At 38.0% G+C, this 10056-nt stretch overlaps 1 long non-coding RNA gene across 1 annotated transcript; it reads right to left on the reverse strand.

Annotated features, from left to right (window-relative positions):
- Positions 1-3693: 3693 nt before the first annotated feature.
- On the reverse strand, positions 3694-8743 carry LOC120594522 (uncharacterized). The gene is made up of 2 exons (XR_005650590.1): positions 8372-8743; positions 3694-5591 (listed from the first exon to the last, which is right to left on the reverse strand). It is a non-coding gene; the product is annotated as an uncharacterized LOC120594522 (long non-coding RNA).
- Positions 8744-10056: the final 1313 nt, after the last annotated feature.

Genomic DNA, 10056 nt, shown 5'->3' on the forward strand with positions numbered 1-10056 from the left:
AGATACATTTCATTATATATGTGTTCTCAAGATAAACAATAACTCATCCTGAAGTAAGAAGACTTGACAGACCCTTGGTCACACATAGTTTTCTCTTAACTTTATAATTGTGATGATCATCTGTATTAGCTAATTGGCTTTATCCAGAGGAAAAATACTTCTCACACTATTATGACGAGGGGTAGTTTAACAACTTGAGGCAAGGTACCCATCAATGTTCGGCTCCTAGCCCCCCACAGAAATAGGGATGCTGTCTCCTTTGATGTCTGCATTTCAAAGAGTGGCTCTCAGGTCCTTGAAAGACATTCCTGGGTCATAAAACTGACAAAAGGCCTGTCTAGTTTTCAAAAAGATTTATATAGGTTTCAAAGTGAGGAGAAAGTACCTACAATTTTACGTTTCCTAAAGTCAGTCCTCTAAGGAAAAAAGGTGGGGAAACTCTTTCCCTATCTTCAACAGGGAGAATGAAGCCTCTTATTTTAAAATTTTCTTTATCTTGACATCATGTGGTGATCTGGCTGAAATGACCAATTGTGACACGATGATTATTTCATCTGTGGGGGGAAAAACTTCAACAGAAAGCCAGGCACTTTCTAGAGCCCATTTTTTTGGGTTGTCTAATCTCAGACTTACACCGTCTTTGTGATATTTTGCCACTCTATAAATTGTAGATAACTGACAGCAATGCAAAATAATCCCTGTGTATAGATGTGTGATTCTGTCTTGTCCAATAGAGGTTCAATTGACGCCTCCCCTCTACTGTGGAAAAGTCCAGTTTTGCCTCCATTTGCACATTCATTTTAATTTTCCTGATCTTTAGATATGTTTCTTCTTTGGCTTCTCATTTGAATCACATTCCCATCTTACTAGTTTCCTTATTAAGTCATGAATTGGGTAAAATCATTAACATGTGTTTATTTTATATCTATATGAGTCTGGATTTTACCTTTTTTTAGAAATTACCCTTTCACATCTGGCACAAATCCAGTTTTGTCAGCATTCTCAAGTTCCATTCTCAGCTCTAAATCTGACCGTATGGCTTTGGGGAGATCCATGTGTTAACAATTTATTAACTTTTTAGGTGCTAATTAAGACAAATAGTAGAAGTGGAAACTGATCCGGAGCATAGCCTGGTCAGATGTCTCTGACAGCTCCATAGATAACCACTGCGTAACCTGGTTTATCCAGTCTGGAGTATGGAAGATGTTTTGTCCACCTGTTTTCCATCAGTGGTTCTCTGTGTCCTTTATATTTGATGGTCAGCCTTTTATTTGTCTAATGCACTTTATTCTAATATTCAGGGGGAAGGTGATATTTGCTCATCTTCTTGCTCTATAGTGTTATGGGTTGTTTGCTTTTTATTGTTCTCAAAATGGCATCAGGATTTACGATCTGATTCTTCTGGTTCAGTGAACCCCATATCTCCTGTCATTGGCAGTGCTCCAATGCCTAGATCTTCTGAGGGAGCCAAATACTAATGACAATAATAATCTGCCCAGGCATTATAAGATGCTGTACATGACTTGGGAAGTTGTTGTTGTTGTTGTTGTTGTTGTTGTTGTTGTTTGATATCTTCAGAGGACAGGCATTCGACATGAAGCATGAGATGTGATGAACTCACCAGTGTAATAATTAAGAATGAATTTTCTGTTATTTTCTGTAGGCTCCTTAATTATTGGAGCTCTGGTATTACACTTGTATTTGACTCCTAGCTTGTCACTTAACTAGCTGCATTTCCTAAGGCAAAAGTAGTTAATCTCTCTAAGCATCAGTTCGCCCTTTTTTAAAAATGGGGATAGAGATAGTATTTACCCCCCAAAACCTTTGCCGATGCTTTCTGTCTGTATGCACTGCTCTTCCCTCCACCAGCTGCTAAAGGAAGTCAGCTCAAATGACACTTTCTTAGGGAGGGTTTCCCTTGTTTCCCTTCCAGTTATACCCTCTCAGAGCATCTTAATTTATTTATGTTTTTAATCAGTCTGTTCATAGTTTATAATTATATATGGATGAGTATGTTTATTAAAATTTTCCTTTTCTTCTAGGGTATATGGTCCATGAGGGTCTAGGTGGGGAAGGATTTTACCACTCTGTGCCTAGTACCTCATACTGTGCCAGGCAAGTAGTCTGTGCTCAATAACGACTTGCTGAATGAGTAAATGAAATATTTAAAACAGCATCCAAAACAGAAAAGCACTTAATAAATGTTAGTTGTTATTGTTGCTGCATTCAAAGGAAGAAATTCAGGACATTTAAAAGGCAGTAGACAGAAAATAACCCCTTCTAGATATTCAGATAAACTAGGAATATCTTTTAGCATAATCTTATTCAACATGATATGTATCCTCTATTTCTCACTATTTATTTAAAAAGTACATCCTATCCCAGAAAACTCTGAAATGCTATTAACATTCTGCCTTGGCCTTTCATACTATATTCTATATACTGAGCATCTCGTGTGCTGATGATCATCAAATTAATTTTTATCAAAAACTGCAAAGGCAATTGAAATGATTTCTTGACCGAGATTTGCAAAGCTCTGTGCCAGGGCGCTACTAATTCTGTAAATACTACTAGTGAAATTAAAAAAAAAAGATGATTTAAAATGATTCTGTCTTCTCCTCTGTTGCATGCATCCCAGATTATTATCATATGATGAGACAAGCCATATAGTGAGAACAGAAACACTGGGAGACCATAGCGGAGTCTTTTGTTTTTTGAGATCATCATTTTGAGAGAGTTAATTCACTAAAACTACATTTTGTCGATGTTCTTTGGGAGGCAATAAAATGGGACATTTTATTCCTTCTAAACTCAAATTTAGTCTGCTCAAAAGGCAAGTTTTAAATTAAAGCTGTGGTTTTCCTTTTGGCTCCGTACTGGGGGTTTCTGAAGCACTGCCACTGATCCACCACCCATGTGTGCAGACGGTGTCATTAATTAACGCTGGCTGGAGCTCTGAGGGTGTAAAAGGTTCAGTCTGCAGGTGGAAGATCAGCACTGCAACACGGAGCCTCCAAATGCGGCTCTCTCATCCAGGAGGGCACAGACAAAGCCTCGAAGCCTGCCGGCATCTTCAAAGACCTTCCTAAATGGTGCTTTCTCTTGACTTTGCCTGCTCAACATGAAGCTTTCAATCCATTACTGTGTCTGAGAGGCTCCATATTAGAAGGGAAAAGAGTCAGTTTAGAGGTCATTTATTTCAACTCCTTCATTTTGTAGAAATGGAAGGAGTGGCTCGGAGGGGTTAAACACTCTGTCAGAGTCATCCCACTGGCAAGACAATCTAAATTTTCTAGTTCCTAGGTTAAACTTCCTAGTCCATAAGATTGCCTTTGCAAATGAAGACAAAAGGGTTGTCTTTTTCTTTTCTTTTTAAAAATCTCTTTTTCTTATTCTTTTTAAAAATCTCTTTTTCTTATTTTTTTCTTGGAGTTTGGAACCTGCAGAGAGGCATGTCTGTGGTTTACAACCCTTCGCAGTTGTTAATTGTACTTGGCAAGTCAGCCTGTTCCCAAAACAGCTCAACAAAGGTTCTTGCAAGAGGACTGAGGTCCTTGTGGCCAATAAACTAGGTAAAACACACACACACACACACACACACACACACACACACACACACACACACACACACACGATTACTGTTTTTTAAAATTTTTTTTTTAAAATCAGAATCTGCCCATATCCACACGCTGGTGACTTTGATCCTCTTCAAAAGCTTTAATGAAAACTGCCAGAGTATTTAGTTAAGTATTCATATCATTAATACCATTTAAATGTGGAAGTTTAGTAGAATTATCTAGAGTTTCCAAGAAAGGGCTTACCAAGCTTCACTTCTTAGTGAGCATTTTTTTTTTCAGAAATTATAATTATTATTCTTTCCTTACTACCATAATTTCACATTGGATTCCGTTTTTCTGCTGTTATACGTAGTGCTGTGAATGGAATAGCTTCTATGTCAGATGGGCTGCCTGCCTTAGGTAAAGCCCTCCAATGTCCTTTTTCAAATCACCTATATCTTAGCCTTTTGAGGCAGAAAGAAAGTCTTCTGTGTTCTTGCAAAACATCATGTACACAGCATGTAGAATCTTGGGTTATTTCAAATACACCAGAAATATATTGGAGCATTAATGAACCCCCTTTCCATGAATTTCTGAAATAGGCTAAGGGGTTAGTTTTCTTTCCTCAGAAAATTTCTCAGAGGCAGCTAAGCTGGTAGATAATCCTCCAGGTAAATTGGGAGACCAACACACTGAATCCCGAGAGGTGAACATCCTCACTGATCCTTTACGTTTGAAATTATGTTCACCTTCTTTTCTCAGATCCTTTGGTACTCAGATACGTCTCATGTGGTAAGACATTTCAATGTGTGAAAGGAACTCTAACAGTTTTACTTTTCAAAACCAGTCTTAGATCAAATAAGGGCTGCATGTCCCTTAACATTTAAAATTCTCGTCCACAGCAATATTCTGAAAGTCCAGATGAAGAAAAGACATTCTACTGCCTAAGCCTGAAAAACACCAATAAACACGGCTGCTCTGGAAACATAGATTGTTATTATTTTTTGCCTGTGTTCATATCCATGGTAATAAAAGGTACTAACCATCTATTTCTTCATTCTGGTTTGTTAATATTTATCTTCTAAACTGCCATTGAGAATTTCTAAATGTGAATATGAGGATGCTGCTATCTTTTCTATCCTTTATATGTCTCTTCTCGCATCACTTTGGGGCCTCCCTTTCTGGCCACCTGAGTCCCAGGACTTCAGGATATGTCCGACTATTGCCTAAATGCAAGGTCCGGCAGCTACCCACGTGCCACATGCCTCCCAACAGATGAGCAAGATGTGCACATTGGTCAAGCAAATGACCCACTATGTTTCTTGGGGAGGCCAAATTCTGTCCTTTCCATTTTCAGTCTCTGCATTCACTCAATCCACATTAGTCTTTGGCTTAGACAATAATAGAGTCTCATTTTTAAGTCTTAGTTTTGGTCTGTCAACCTCATCTCTTGTCTCTTGCCAATCTTCTCATCACTTTTAGATGCATATTTTTCAAAAATAACTTGGATCAGACTAGTATGCTGCTAAAAACATTTTGATATTTTAATGATGCAAACATCCAAACTCCTCAGTATGGCCTATGACACTCACAGGTCTGTTCTCTTTCTACTTCACCGTCAGTAAATTCTTTTTCTTCCATACCCACTTCGCTTCAGTTTCTTCTTTCCAATCTCTGAGCACAGAAAGCTCTTTAGGTCTCGACGCTGGCTAGACCCACTCTCCCACAGCTCTTCACAGGTCGGATTCTTGTTATCCTTCATGTTTCTTCTGCAATGTCCTTTCCTCAGAGAGAAGCGATGGCAGAGATGGCCACATCCCCAACAACATTTGTGTTCCCTTTCCATAGCGTATAGTTGTCTCTGAGAAGTGGCTGAGCCAGGGACCACATTTGCCAGTTCCTCTTGCATCTGGATGGAGTCTTGTGAATAGTTTTCACCAGTGGAATGTGTGCAGAAGTGATGTGGCCATTTCTGTGCTGCAGGGTTTAAAAAGTGGCCTTGGCTTTTTTCTCCTCTCTGTTTCGGTCCATTGGCTGAAACAAAAGGAAGGACTCTGAGTTTCTAGGAGTTGTTAGAGACAGAAGGGGAAGAGAGGAGCTTGGGTCACTGAATCGCTATGTGGAAGGCTGCCTACTAAACAACTGATTGGATTATATGTGAGTGAGAAAGAAAAATCTTTTGTGTTAAACCACTGACGTTTTGCAGCTTATCTGTTACAGCAGCTTCTAGCATTACCTTAAACTAGACCAGAGGCCTTCTCTAAACACTATGGTAGGATATCCATACTCTCCAATTCGGGAAAATTTCTTGGGGTATTCTGGAACTGACCTCCAAAGAAGGACGGGGCCCAGAAACCAAAGAAAGAGGCTGACAAGTCCAGAATTAAACAGAGTTCATTAAGGGAACTTAAGGACAGAAGCAGAGTCTTGGGCAACAGCAAGATGGTAGATCTCTGTACCTGAAAGGGGAGGGGCCTTGATATGTACATACAGCCTCCGGGAACACAGGTGGCTTATAGACAAGTGGCACATGCTTGTTAAGAGCCATATATTCCAAAGCAGTAAACAACTTAATGGATCTACTTATCTAGGTAAGAACATGCCTTTCAGGTGTTATGGGCCCACCTCTCTCCAGCAGTCACTGAGAATAACTTGCTTCTTAAATGGCATTGGTCATATCAAGCACTAGAAACCTTTTTGCCTAACATCCCCCACCCCTCATTATTCTCTATCACTGCACTTTATGCATTTTTTCATAGTGCATATGACAAGTTATACTTATGTATTTATGTTAATTTTCCTCTTTTGTATCCTCCACTAGGCTATATATTTCATGCGAGTAGGAAAAGTATCTATACTCAGTGTCTAATACAGCACCTGAAACATTCATAGGTACTTAATAAATATCAGTAGAATAAATTCATAAGTAAGAGAATAGAAGAAAAAGTGACAGTGATAGTGGACCTAAAAAAGGTACAAAAAGAAAAGGTATCACCATTGGGGCCCAAGAGTGGAAGCTTGAGGAGTTAAGTGTAAGCTTGGAAGTGAAGATGATCTACTCATCAGTTTGCATACCACTAAAAATGATGTTAACAGAGCGACTAATCTTGTAACAGTAGAAGTGTTAACAAAGAATGCAGAAGCAACTAAAAATAATAATGATACTCTTTGCTTGTATAGTTTTTTACTGCTTATAAAAGAACTTAGAGAAATGCTACTTCCTTGAAAACGAACTAATATTTGTTAAATTAGATGCCAGAATGGTAAATAAAAGTACTCACATATTTTTAAGTGTATTCTCTTAGGATATATGAAAATTGGTCTAATATCTATATGGTAGGTTCAGATATCTTAGTGTTTTAGGGCTACCATAATAAAATAGGGTCATAACTTGTTTTATTGCACTTCGCTTTATTGCACTTTATAGGTGTTGCATATTTAAATCTTGTAAGCAAAACCCTCTACAGCAAAAAAAGATTAAGATTTGCTTTAATGTGATGCTCACTTTATTGTGAGTATTATGTTGTCTGGAAACTAACCTGCAACATCTCCAAGATGTGCCTGTATCACAGACTGTGAGGCTTAAACAAAAATTTATTTTCTTACGGTTTTGGAGGATGAGAGTCCCAGATCAAAGTGTTGATATACTGGTGTCTCCTGAGGCCTCTCTTCTTGGCTGGCAGATGACCGCCTTCTCACTTTGTCCTCGCATGGCATTTTCTCTGTGTGTACGCAGCCCTGGTGTCCCTTCCTTTTCTTATAAGGATACCATTCACATTGAATTAGGGCCTCAACTTTCTGACCTTACTTAACCGTACTTTTTAAAGGCCCTATTTCCAAACACAGTCACACCGGGCATTAAGGCTTTAACATATGAATTTGGGGGAGGCATAATTCAATCAATAACAGGAGAGAAACTCCCCAAAAGAGAAAAGTTAACTCTAAAGATTTTAGGGTTTGTGCCATCTCCAGAAAATCTACGCCAGATTTACCTTAAAATTTTGAGTCTCATCTTTAAAAAACAATGTCAATATATTTTGGTGAGCCCCCTAAATTTCCTATTAAGGCCATGGGTGCTGTATAAAAAGAGTCTATACATGCTATTTGGTATCTAGAGATTTATCTAGGCTCTACCTCCAATAACATCCTGAGTACATTCTTCTTCTTGTTCCATGTCCCTGTTGCCTTATTGCTGGATCCTAGCTCTCTGCTCAGCCTCTTTGCATTCATCCGTCAGGTAGACTCCTTGCTTGGCTTTTAAATTTGCCCTGAACATAGCTCTAAGTTTCTCACCCTGCAATCTCAGGCCATTGAAATGCGTTCACGTCAGCTGGATCTTACAACTTTGGCTCTGGCTTATCTGGAAGAGAGATTGGATCTCACTTTTTCGTGGAGAGTAAAATCCAGCTATTTTGTACTTACTATAGGAGACACCAATTTGAATTAGATTAGTGAAAGACTATAATTATAGGTCATTCATAAAAAAAATCTGTCTTATTAATTCGAGGCTTGCATAGTGAATGGAAAAATCAGTGCGCGGTCTACGCCATTTCTAAGCAGAGTGCTGTCAAGAACTCAAAATGTTGGGTTTGTGTTGTTCAGTAACAGCATGGAAAGTTAGTCGTACTCAAAGAGTAGTTACATAAGTGTTTTCTGATTCTTGAAAGTAAAACAAAGTTTTGGCAAATTATGAAATGCAATGATAACCTTGAGGAAATGAAAAAATTATAAATTTTTATGCAATAAACAGTTTGTCAATTCCATGCCTCTCTCAACTTATTACTTATATATTGCTGAATAAATAGAAGCCTTACCTGTTTCTTACGGGAAGGATATGCAGACGTTGCTTCTAGCTATAGGACATAGAAAACTTGTTGTTTGAAACATTCATTGAAGTTTTGTAGAAGCAGATGGTTAGAAATGTGCTATATTTGAACTTTAGAATTGCTTTGAAGAAACATACTTGTCTCAAGTGTCTGAAGAACAGAGATTTGCCTTAAGAAAATTGGGAGGAATGTGACAATTTGAAGTTCAAGAATTCTGGACAGATGAGAAATCAACCAAAATCTAGTTACTATTTAACAAATAAGTTAAACCACTGTGGCCGCCTCTTTAGACAAGCTTCGTAAATTTCAGAGATATTAAACTCAAGATCCTAAATGCCCAAGGTGAAGAGAGTAAAATAACTAATACGATTATAAGGTCTCACAGGAAGCTAAGTATATTATTAACATTTATAAGAAAATTTCCAAACTAATGACCTGGAGAAAATAATATTTGGGTTTAATGATTTTAACAAAAGACATATCTCTAATAATGAGTAAATAATGTCCATTTGATTTTACCTTGTGGTGGGGCTGGGCTATGGTGAAGATTTGTAAAGTAGTTAATATCTTTTATAACCTTGGAAAAGCATTGCGTGAAGTAGTCTCATTATATCAGGCTTCAATTTCCTCGACTTCACAAAATCAAATTCTGAAATTCAGCCATGTTAGAGCAAATGTATTATTGTGATCTGTGACTCATGAATCAGAATTTTTGAGAGATCTAAAAAGAGAAAAATCATTTAACCAACTATACTTTTTGAACACAAGATATAACTAGTTTTATTCTTCTCTCTATACCTCACCAATTAAATAAATTAAATTCAACTCTTTTTTTTTCTGCTGATAATGTTATTTGGACTTGATTATCTGCTCCTTGGGCATTGTGTGTGACATGCATGAGCCAAAACCAAATTACGAATTCTATTTAGTTTAATTTGATGTAGTTTCTCTCCAGATGAAAGTTTATCTTGATCTCTTTTCTAATTGATACTGGTGATTTCTCGTCTTTGAACTCAATTATACTGTAAAAACTGAACTTTTAGTAAATGAAACCACAGAGACCTAGACATTTCAATGAGTTCATCAGTCCAGATGCTAGTGTATCTGGCTTATTGAACAGTCTGAACTTGGTGGTGATATAGAAACATGAAAATACTTTTTCTCCATCCATTGCTTTTAATTATGCTCTGTTACATCTCTTTTTCTTGCCTCTTAACTACCTCTTGAGCAGTTGTAGATGGTAAAACTCAGTTGAGTCCAACTCTAATATCATCTCCAACCTAATTTCCACAGATGCCTATCCTATGGCTGGATGGATTGTAGTTGGAAGGTGGTGTGGTCAGCTTCTACACTTCTCTTGGCTACTCTGGGTTGGAGTGATGGGGAAGAAACAGAGTAAAAGGTCAGAGGCCTTTGTACCTACTGGCTTGACACTGTAATCCTTTCTTATGCACTGCATCTTCCCCAGCCAACAATAATGGATGGGTGATTTCTCTGTGTAAGCAAGGATGTGCTGTTTTTTTTTTCCTGGGACTTATGTACGAATTTTTCTGAGGTCCCTGCAAGAAGGCCTCCAAAGTACACAGTTGCCTCCATAGGAATTGTGATTCTGGCTTCTGCTTTTCTACCCCACTTCTCTCTTCCTGCCTCCCAGCTATCTCCCCACAGTTTCT

This window comes from Pteropus medius, unplaced genomic scaffold (assembly GCF_902729225.1).
Source record: "Pteropus medius unplaced genomic scaffold, Ma_sr-lr_union100, whole genome shotgun sequence".
In the NCBI taxonomy this organism is placed as follows: domain Eukaryota; kingdom Metazoa; phylum Chordata; class Mammalia; order Chiroptera; family Pteropodidae; genus Pteropus; species Pteropus medius.